This window comes from Diospyros lotus, chromosome 7, assembly GCF_014633365.1.
Source record: "Diospyros lotus cultivar Yz01 chromosome 7, ASM1463336v1, whole genome shotgun sequence".
Taxonomy (NCBI): Eukaryota; Viridiplantae; Streptophyta; class Magnoliopsida; order Ericales; family Ebenaceae; genus Diospyros; species Diospyros lotus.
The window spans coordinates 7,765,879-7,777,065 of record NC_068344.1 but is presented as its reverse complement, the minus strand read 5'-3'; the positions used below and the strand labels follow the sequence as shown (position 1 = coordinate 7,777,065).

The window sequence follows — 11,187 nt, the reverse complement described above, 5'->3', positions numbered from 1 at the left end:
GTGGAAAAATCCAAAAATTGAACAATTGTGGGTGGTTGGTCGAGCATTTAATGTGTCAAAAATTAGCCGTTATAGCTTCTTGAGAAACAAACTGTCGACAAACAAATTGGTTAGTCGACAGATATGAAATACAATTTTGAGACATAGTTGACAGATAAGAACTCTCTATCGACAGATTTGATAAAAGCAAACTGTTAGTCGACAAAGCAATAAGCTTAGTTGACAGAACAAGGTAAAAAATCAAATCTTGAAAAGTTAAACACACTGATAGTTGACAGCAACATAACATAGTTGACAGTATAAAAAATCTTGCAAGTAGACTTACTGTTAGTCAACGGAGCCAATGCCTTCTGTCGACAGAATCAATCCTTAATGCTTTGATTGTAAGGCCTCCTCCCAAGTCCCCAAAGAAACAAAGCGAGTGCCCTACTAAAATAGAGGCAACCTGGACCTGGATGAACCTGTCATGCATGCAACTAATGCATACCAAAAAAATACTTGATAAAGGAAACTTGTCATCTCAGCATGAATATCAAAACCTCAACCTGCTTTACAACAACTGATCTCTTAGCCTACATAGCCTAGGCATGCATAACATACATCACTGACACACCGGCAACAAATAAATCATAATCCATACAGACCCAAATAAACTGAATCAAAATACAATCTGAAAGCGACAAAATGCATAAAAAAGAACCCCCAGGCTAACAACTGCTAGGTTTTGCATGGCCCTGTACATCGTCTAACCCGGAAGTTGGGAACCACTAGACTCTCTCACGAATAAGTCATTGCCTTTACCTGGAATGAAGAGAAAACAAGGCCAGTCCAAATGACTCAACAAGCTCATAAAGAAAGGAAGGACAGATAGAGTAGGTGTTAAGAGTAAACCTTCATCTCAAGTGCATAACAAATCAAAACTCATGTATAACATGCCATGTAATCTCATAAACTCACACAGGTACCAACTGTATAAGTAACAATGCTCACTTACAAGATCTTGGGGCCTAAATAAGAAATGCACTAGCACCCAAGTCCTTATAACAAACCTGCTACTACCCTGAAGGCAGACTGTACCTGCATTGTGAGCTGAAGCTCACTCGGGTGGGAGTTACCATACCCACTGGCATGCATAAGCGTACAAGATAAAAACTGGGCACGCCGGGGTGTCCCTAAATAACTCAATTCTGAAAACCAGACACCGTACAGCTGTATCTCAAAACTGGCAACATGACTCGTGCAGATGCAACAAATAAGGGGTGGTGTAGTAGATTGGACAAAATACAAAGCCCCCATAAGCCTAGCATCCTGCCAAGCCTTGCCCAACTAATAAAGCACAAGCCAAATGTAAATGCTCGTGCTTAACAACTAGTAAATAAATATCATAGTAGTGTGACAAGCGCTTAAGTTTCATGAAACCCCCAATGCATTTGAACTAACAATATACTGGCAATAAAATAATACACATGCAAATACCCCCAACCACAACCACCTCTAATGAGAACCTACCCACAATAACCTAGCTTCATTCCAACAACAAACAGAAGGGAGAACCGAGCCCTTCAAAGCTCACAATAATATACCACTCAAATGTTGGTCAAATGGGTTGAAATCTATACCAAAATGAAGCCTATCGAGTTTAGTTTACAAATCTTCAGATGGTTTAGAATTCGATATTTCTACAAAAAGATATGTTCAAAACAGTAGAGCATGCACAGACTATCAAGGTTAAAAATGGTCGACCGATTGGAAGGAAACTGTCAACCGACAGAGGCTTTTTAACCCAAACTGTCAACCGATTAAGGCAACTATCGACCGGAAGAACCCTCTACACCAAGACTATCGACAGATTATGGAAAATGGTCAACTAACTGCACCATTTAAGCTCCAAACAACCCACGTAACATTAAAAATACATGCGAACGACACCAAATTCTTGCATGCCGCTACACCCTAACAACAACTATGCCATTTCTTTCAAGAAAATGGGAGGAACAAGTCCCCGTTAAGATGATGCACTCAGCTAACCAAAACTGCGAGGAAAATGACACGACACGCAATCAACTAGGTTTCTTAGAAACCCTTTTTTAAGAAAGAAGATGAAGGAACTTTTACACAAAAGATGGACGAATCAAGACTCACAACAAAAGGAGAAAACCAAATCTTATGTCAACAAGGCTTAAGGAAGAAGTTCACCAAACCAAAGATACAAACACGCTCGTACCATAAGAAGAAAGATGAAGAAGGAACTTCCCTTGGCTAGCTTCACCTTGAATACTTGCTTGAAGGAAATTGCCACATGGAGGAAGTCTCCCAACCACCACCAAAACGGGGGAAAAGTCAAGTAAAGAAGAAGAAGATGAAGAAGAATGAGAATGAGAAGAAGAAGAAGGCTACAGGCTGCGGAAATGAGCCCCAAGTCCTCCCTTAACACACTTTTCTTCCTAATTTACCCCCTCACTTCTTGCATAATTCCCCATATGTCCCTCCTTAAACTCTATATACATACACAATTTCTTTCTTCCTATTTTCCTTTTTATAAATGGGCTCAAGCCCAAACCCATTCATCCTTCACATATAGTTTAAGCCCAACTCATTTAATTAGGCCCAACATCTCATAAAACCCAAATGGCTTATTATCAACTTGGCCCAACACTTAAGGCCCAAAAGATCTATTTTTCATTTGGTCCAACCCACTTCATTTAAAATCAACTATGGACTAAATCTACACATAGTTGGGCCCAATCTAACTTCATTAAACCCTCAATCTATTTTATTTGATTTCAAAATAATGCCATTATATATATACATATACACCAAACTGAAATAAATATCACTAATGGCATAGACCCAATAATGGGTCGTTACACTGATAGTCGACAGATGTTTGAACATAGTCGATAGATGCCATAAAAGAAAAAATGCTATGTTGAGAAATTGAAAGAAAAGGTTTTAGATATTTGATTCACAAACACCTGAAACCATTTTAGGATTACTTAAACTAATATATCTAAGATTTCAACTCATGGAATCATTTAATTTTGAAATCGCTTAACCTCATTTCTTTTGAATTCGAGTCGAATTAAAATGAATTTGATTTTGAATGACACTAAGCATTAAATCCTTGATTTTTCATATTGATTGAAAAGTTTGTCATTATCAAAACTCTTTAATCACAAGAATAGTAAAATATCACTTTTGAGCAAGCTCAGTTACTAATCTTTACAAGATGCCTTTTTTAAGATTTGGTTCAACCACAACTAATGCCTTTTATGGGTTCAAACTTAACTTTTATAAGTTTCACAATAAAATGTGAAAAGAATTTCTCAAGAGAAAAATAAAGATGTTACAAGAAGAACATAATTTTATCTTGAAAGAAAGGTACATAATATATAATTTAAATCACTCTCTCTTAGAAAAACTCAAGATGATTGATCGTGAATGCTTGAGAGAAGGAAAGTTGAGAATGGTTGTGTATTGTGTGGTAAACGTTTTCTTCATCCTCTTGTATTGAATGCAATTAACTTTGAATTAAACAAATGGAATGTTTTTTTTTTTTTTGTGCCACAATTTGATATTTTACTTTTGTGTTTGGTTTTAATGATGAAAAACAAAATTGATTTATACCCTAAATCATAAATCAAGTATATGATTTTCAAATAAAAATCAATGTCAAATGCGTTGTTGAATTAGAATTAAATCAAATGAACTATAATTTTCTATATATATATACATATATATATGGAGATTTGAAACAACTTATATTTTGATTTAAATAAATCTGCTAAAATATTTTTGAACCGTTGGTCAAATTGGAGCAAAATTTTTCAAAGGCAAGAAACTAGTTGTCGATTAGTTCTAGAGACCTATCAACCGAAGTATGCTCTTGATAGATTGAAATTTTGTCTTTGATATGGTTTTGATAATGAAATTATTTTGTTAATAGTTATTAACTTGAGCTTCAAATAATTTTTATATATTCTATTAAGTAGCAAAATAAAAATTAAATTTATCATGTGATAAATTTCTTGATGGAATTTGGAATATTATGTTTTTATTTTATTAAAAATGTGCCAAAAATATTTTAATAAATTTTTTGATGGTATTTGGAATATTATGTTTGTATTGGATTAAAAATGTTATACAAAAAAACTATTTTTAAAGAGCTTTAAAAAAATTCTAGCGTTGCTAACCCTTAAGCTTGAACCCTCGCCCCCAACCATGCCTAGGCTCCTATGCACGCACACAAGACCACTTCATCTGCAACACTTCTCACCTATACATACGCACAAATTAATTATATAGTAGACCAAATCCTAGCTTCCTTGTCAAACTGTTGACCGGCAAAATGTTTGCCTTGCATTTGTCGACCAATTTGCTCTCATCTATCAACCAACAAAATGCACTTTTGCATCTATCTATCGTTTTCACTTATCTATCGATCGATTTTTAAATTTTAACTAACCAGTCGACTGATGCTCTTCATCTGTCAACCGTTTCTTTTATAGGAACCTCCAACAACTAGTTTTTCCACTCATCCAAAGTGCTCCTCACACTACCAACGGTAAGATTTTTGAAAGGGGTTCTGAAACTCTATAAATGGAGGGAAAATGGATGATTCAAGCTAACCAAGAGAATTAATTACAAGCTTCCAAGTGTTTTATTCTTCAAGTGCTCAATTATTATATCCTTTTTCTCTCAATGCTTTGTTACTTCATTGTATATATTTGTTTTAAGCCTTGTTTCATTTTGAGAGAATTTGTAATTAGGAGTTTTGCTTCTCAGATTCTCTCTTCTTTTGTATCATTCTCCATTTACCTAGCTTGTATAGTTAGAGAGCCTACATTGATTGTAAAATGTTGTATTACCGAACTAGCTTGCTAGAGGGCCTACATTGATTGTAGAATGTTGTATTACCTAACTAGTTTGCTAGAGAGCCTACATTATTTGTAGGAGGATTGTGATTCCTAGCTTGTTGCTAAAGGGCTTACTTGTCTATACAAGAGGTTGTAAATTCATATCTTGTTGTTAGAGGGTCTATGTAACACCCCACTTTCTCAGGCGTGTTATAACTTAGGACAATTCTGGGATAATAAATTTTTTCTATTTAAAACTATTGTTAAATCATATCACTTTTCATATCTATCCCAAAATCTTCATACATTTATCTCGAAAGAGAATCATCATAAACATTAAATCCAGAAGTTAGAATCGAACCTAACATCTTAAGATTAATCATAAATCAATTCTTACATCCTCATTAACCATAATTAAGGTTATACATCATCATTTCTCAAACATTCAAAATTCAAAATAGCAGAACTTAAATACATGGGCTACATAATATACATTCAACTCATCATGCACTTTTCTAAGTGCCATATCATGCCTCATTCATCCTCATATTTGCTATAATCTCTATCTGGAACGTTTGAATATTCCAGGGGCAAAACCCAAGTTAGATGATGAATCATCTAAGTAAGGGAACAAAATATTAATGCTCATGTATGTATGCAATGCACATAACATCATAACTCTCATGTTTGGATCGACTGCACCTTAAGATTACCCGTCATTTTTTCAATCTCCCTACCAGACCGGGGTGTATGGGTGCACCATTGGCAAAGCAACGCGCGCTAGTACCTAATCTCAAACCCATGCAACGTATGACCGTGAATCTCATCATGCTCATATGCATATTTCATAAATCAAAACATGTAAATGAAATCTACATGACATACTCATATCAAGGCATGACAACATGATAAGATCATTTACATAAAATCGGATTTTGGAATCGAACCACTTACAAACCAAACATTTTCATAAAACTAAATCCAGTTGGGAAGTACCACTTATAAATCAAGCATTTTCATAAAACTAAATCCAGTTGGGAAGTACCACTTACCTTCTCAAACTTATCGAGCTACCTTGATATTCGCATCTTGCCTCGAAATATGTGGATCGCCTCGATTTGCGTGCCAACCTCAAAATTTGCATAAGTCACTTCAACTTAAATCTCAAAGTATCCTAATCATCATATTTATTTAAATAAGTATTAAAACCTATTTTTCCATAATTTCTTGCATTTTCTTTATTTTTCTTTCTATTTCTTCCTTTTTTTTCCTCAATAAATCCAAACTAAATATTTCTTAATTATTTTCTCAAATATTTCACTATAAAAATTAATAAAATAATATTCTTGAATTTTTAAAATTTTCTAAAAAATTTTACTCACCTTAACTTAGCCTCTCAGACATCCTCGGTATACGTGCCCTGACCTTGAAACGCCAGCCCGAACAATTTTTCTTACCAAATTCTCCAAAATATTACCAAAACATAGTTTCCTATTATTCTAGAATTTTTTTCACATTTTTCTTAATTTGTTTTTTTCTTTTCTTTTTCTTCCTCTTCCTATTCACTTCTTCTTCCTCTAGCATCTCCCCTGTGCGCGAACCAGTGCCTGCGCGCATGCCCAGCAGCCTGCTCCCCCATAGCCGGCCACCTCCGGTCGCCCCTCGCCTCACCGACAATCGAACGACCGCACAGCGCCGCCCCAATAGCCACCGCCTCCCGCCCGCAGCCTGCACGCAGTCGCCCAGCTGCAACAGCCGTGGCTGCCATGGCCGCTTCCACCCATGCCGGCAGCCTCCTCGCTGTGCTTGCTGTTGCTGTGAGCTGCCATGGGTACTACTCGCTTTGCATGTCATCTCCCCGACGGCCTCTGTCGGCCTCGCCGTGCCACCGGCAACCACCATCGGCCGCTGCTGCTGCTCGCAGCGCCTCCTGCCTCCGCAACCAGCTCTCTGACGAGCTGCCATGGCTGCCAAATCCATCGCCATTGCAAATCTAGCCAGCACGGCCCCTCTTTCTCGATCTCTCTTCCGATCTCTCAGTCTCGGCTCTCTCGGCCATGGCTTAAACTGAGGATCAAATCAAATTTTAACTGCAACTTGGCCTCTCCTCCACTTATGCATATATACATATATATATATATACTACACATTATCCCCACTTCAATCTTATCTCTTCAGATATCTGCCCAGATTTTCTTTTGCTCGACCAATTCCTCATTCCAATGTTGTGTAAAGTTTGCCCCCAAGCCCCACAGCCTAATGCCCTTAATTGCTGGAAACTTGCCATGTGACTTACGCGAATGCATGTACATATTATATATATCATAGTTAATCTCTCCACTTCTTATTAATTTCACTTGAGGGTTTTATTAATTACATTTCAACCCTCCAAGGCTTTCATTTAATGCCATTAAGTCACCCACTATCCAAAGTTAATAACCAACATTTACTCGATAAAGACAATTTCATCCTTGTGCCCTCATTGGACATTTATTTTATCCAGAAACCACTTCAGGGTTGATCCTTACGAAAAAATCGGAGCTCCCCTAAGGTTCTGTTGACTTCCCGAGAGTCCCCTACGATGATTCGATTTTTCAATCTAAATCAAAGCTGTATTTTAGTTGTACAAAAAATAGTCTCAATTCTAATTTCTTTTAATACCATAAATCGTACTTCAAAACGCTAATCTAGACCATATCATTTTTCCTAGACAATTACACTTCGGGGCATTCCCTGCAATCGATTCGACACTTATAACTATAAAAAATTACACTTAAACCCTTAATCTTTTGATAATTTCACCTATGGACCACGTTAAAATTACTTTTAAGCCCTTTAAAAAAATTGGGATATTACAGTCTATCCAAAGAAATAGGAGGATTATAGTAAATTGATTGAAAATACTTAATGATCAGGTAAGGGAGTGGATTAGGTTTGATTTAAGCTGAATTATAATAAATTATTTGTCTCTCTTTCAATTTTATTTATTGTGCTGAGCAATTCCTTACTTGTATCAAAGTCACATTTTTCATCGAAAATGATTTCAAGTTCAATAAAAATTTTAAATAACCCAATTCACCCCCTTTTAGTTTTGGTGCGATTGCTTAAAACCTAACACAATTGCCACTTTTTGTCTCTATAAACCTCAAACAAACTATTAACAATTTATAAAATATGCACAAGTTGTCTGAAAAATATTTAATGTACTGAAAAGTAAAGACAAACTTCATTAAATACGCTTTAACAGCTATATTTTTCAAAATCCGATAGGCATTGCTTGAGTACAAACTAGCTGATAATGTAGAGTTGTAGAGCCGATCACATTCTTCTGTCTCGGATCAAATTCCTACAAAAAAAGGTTGGGGACTTGTTCCCCTGGGTCATTCCGACGTTTAAGTCAATTTTCTGGATTAACCTCAGCTCCAAAAATATAATTTAGAACTTAGAGAAAGAAAATATTAGAATCCCCTTACTCATTGCTCGTCCTTTTTCTTTTATCCTCCTGTCAAGGTAAGGATTCTCTTTCAAATTACCGAGATCCCTATCCCATTCTTCACGGAGCTGAGATCTTACCGATATGGATTCCATAATCATTTGCCAAGAGTTTGGGATAGTCCCTATCTCCATGATTCTCGATGTGATGGTTGATCTCGAGGAATCTAGATAATCTTCGCCAAGCAATCGGCTAGCCGGTGTGGTGAGGTGCATTTGCCACGTGTCTTTTCTGGGCTTAAGTAGGATGACGTTAGGGGAATGGCTCCTTAGTGGACACGTGTCACTACCGCCAGTGGCTATATTTCTGGGGTATTGGAGTAATTATGAACCCGAGGATATTTTCCCTTATCATTAGCATTACTTAACTAAGTATGATCTTTACTCGACTATATGAATTATGATCTTTACTCGACAAAGCATTATATACTCAATTAATTATAATTCTTACTCGAATCCAAAGATTATTATTCAATTAAATCCTAAATCCAAAGACTTAGCTTATTTTCAACCTATGTTTACTCGATTACCAAGAATATATGCTTGAGTACAAAGAGAACATTACTTGATTACAAAAATCTCTCACTCAAGCAAAACAATACCCAGAATTTCTAGTTGATATTCAATCGATTACACAAAAAAAGTCACTCGAGTATAAATTAATTATTACTCAATTATAAAAACACTTTACTCGATTATTTTGGATATTATAGAGAAATGCATTACATACTTGAGTACAAAGATTGAGTTAGTCGAGCATTTTGTATCTTTAATTGATTATTCCTATTATTTTGGATATTATAGAGAAATGCATTACATACTTGAGTACAAAGATTGAGTTAGTCGAGCATTTTGTATCTTTAATTGATTATTCCTACATTTATAATCGATTATTTTTAGAATGAACTGGACATTTTTCGATTATACAAAAGACTTAACTCAATTATTTTACACTTAGAAAAATTACTTAAAACTCATCACATACTCGATTATTTGAACATATTACTTGATTAAAATCTTATCAAACTTATTCAATTGTTTTAGTTATCATTATTGAACTAAATTTACTAATATTCTTTCTCAATAGTGTATCTCTTGGGCACTAATATATTTGGCAGCTCAGTCGTGAACATATGAGAAACAAGGAGGGGGGTTCTTCACAAGTGAGTCTAGTAGTCTTCTCTCTTTCAAACCGTCTTGAAAAGCTACCGTAGTGATTCTTTGATCAAAATCACGTATTCCAAGTGCTTCTACATTGAAACGCGCAATGTGGTCTCTGAGTGACTCACCATTTTGTTGCTGAATGTTCACCAAGGCCATAGGCCATTTTGTTGCTGAATGTTCACCAAGGCCATAGGGAGGGACGAAATGAGCAAGGAAACTTACCTGATCAATTATTCAAAGGAATGAAGCGATTGATCAGGTAGGACCGAGTACCGTTACCTAGCATTCCCATCCACCATCACCTTTCAATTACTAGATACCTATGACCCTAAGAGTATCATAGAATTTTTCTGATTAAACATTTAGATATTGTAATAACTAATATTATTTTGATTGGGTTACACTTATATGACTATGGGATAAAAAAATTTCATAATTATAACTCACAATTTTTCAATATTGTAATTGTATTCATATCTGTATCTATGTTCTCCGTCCCTATTTTTAGCCATTTTCGTTAAGTACAATTATAATTTTTTTTTCAACTCAAATTTTTGCTTCTTTTTTTTTTTGATAACTTCTTTTTTTTTTTTTTTTTTATAATCGAAGAGAATGTGGGTGATTCGCGGAACAACTTTTTCTAGATGTGACCATGAGAACTCTTCTATAGAATTTTTAATAAAATTGCGAACGATACGTAAAATACTTAGATTGCAACGAAATAATCGAAATTAATTTGTCTAACGATATTCGTGAAAGAAAACTATAAAAAAAAAAATTATTCATCCACCTCTTGTCTGTCTAAGTCTCAAATGGTGATATTAAAAATAGTATATGAACGATCAAAAATTAATTTTGATTGTTGTGTGTTTTTCATTAGGTTCTATATTTATTTATAGGTATCATACAAATATAGATAGGCATATTTATTTAAGAATTTAAATCTAATTCAAATTGTAATCACTTATACCATCATATTGTTAAAATTTAAATACAAATGAATTTGAAACAAATTTAAATTCTGAATATTTATTTTATCATTAAGAAATTTATTCTAATGTAACCACAATTCTAATATGTTCTTTACTAGAAAAAATGTCTTATTTAAACTATAAATATTATTGGAATAGCAAACCCATCACCCAATGTCACATGTCACTATAAAATACAAAGTTAAACCCCCACATCTATCATTTATTTTAAGGTCATAGATTTAAATTATCTCACAAATAAAAAAAAATTAAGATTCTAATTCCAAACCTAAGGAAAAAGGTAAGAAAACTCCCCAAATATGAACCCACTTCACAAATTTGTATATAACTATTAATTTCCCAGTCAACCACGGCCTTGACCATTTCAGCTTATGAGCATGAAATTCCCACCAACTAATGCCACTACACGCGCTTTCCATTTGCTAAAGTGCCCATTAGCGTGTTCTCAACAGTTCTCCACACATAATTACTAAATGCAAAGGTTATTATCTGCTAAGAAAATAATAAAAATCAAATGAAAAGGTTTTTTAATTTTTCTTTTTCACCCATGCAAAATCAAATGAAAAGATTATTTAGTAAACTCATCTGACTATCATTAAAAAAGAAATCACTTGATTTCTTATTTGATATTTTTTAAATATACTTATATCTCCCTCTTCTTCAGGTAAATATATTTGGACCTT

General features: G+C 34.6%; 1 long non-coding RNA gene across 1 annotated transcript; it reads right to left on the bottom strand.

Moving 5' to 3' along the window:
• Positions 1-373: 373 nt before the first annotated feature.
• LOC127806294 (uncharacterized) lies at positions 374-7,027 on the bottom strand. The gene is made up of 3 exons (XR_008024401.1): positions 6,239-7,027; positions 5,909-6,030; positions 374-801 (listed from the first exon to the last, which is right to left on the bottom strand). It is a non-coding gene; the product is annotated as an uncharacterized LOC127806294 (long non-coding RNA).
• Positions 7,028-11,187: the final 4,160 nt, after the last annotated feature.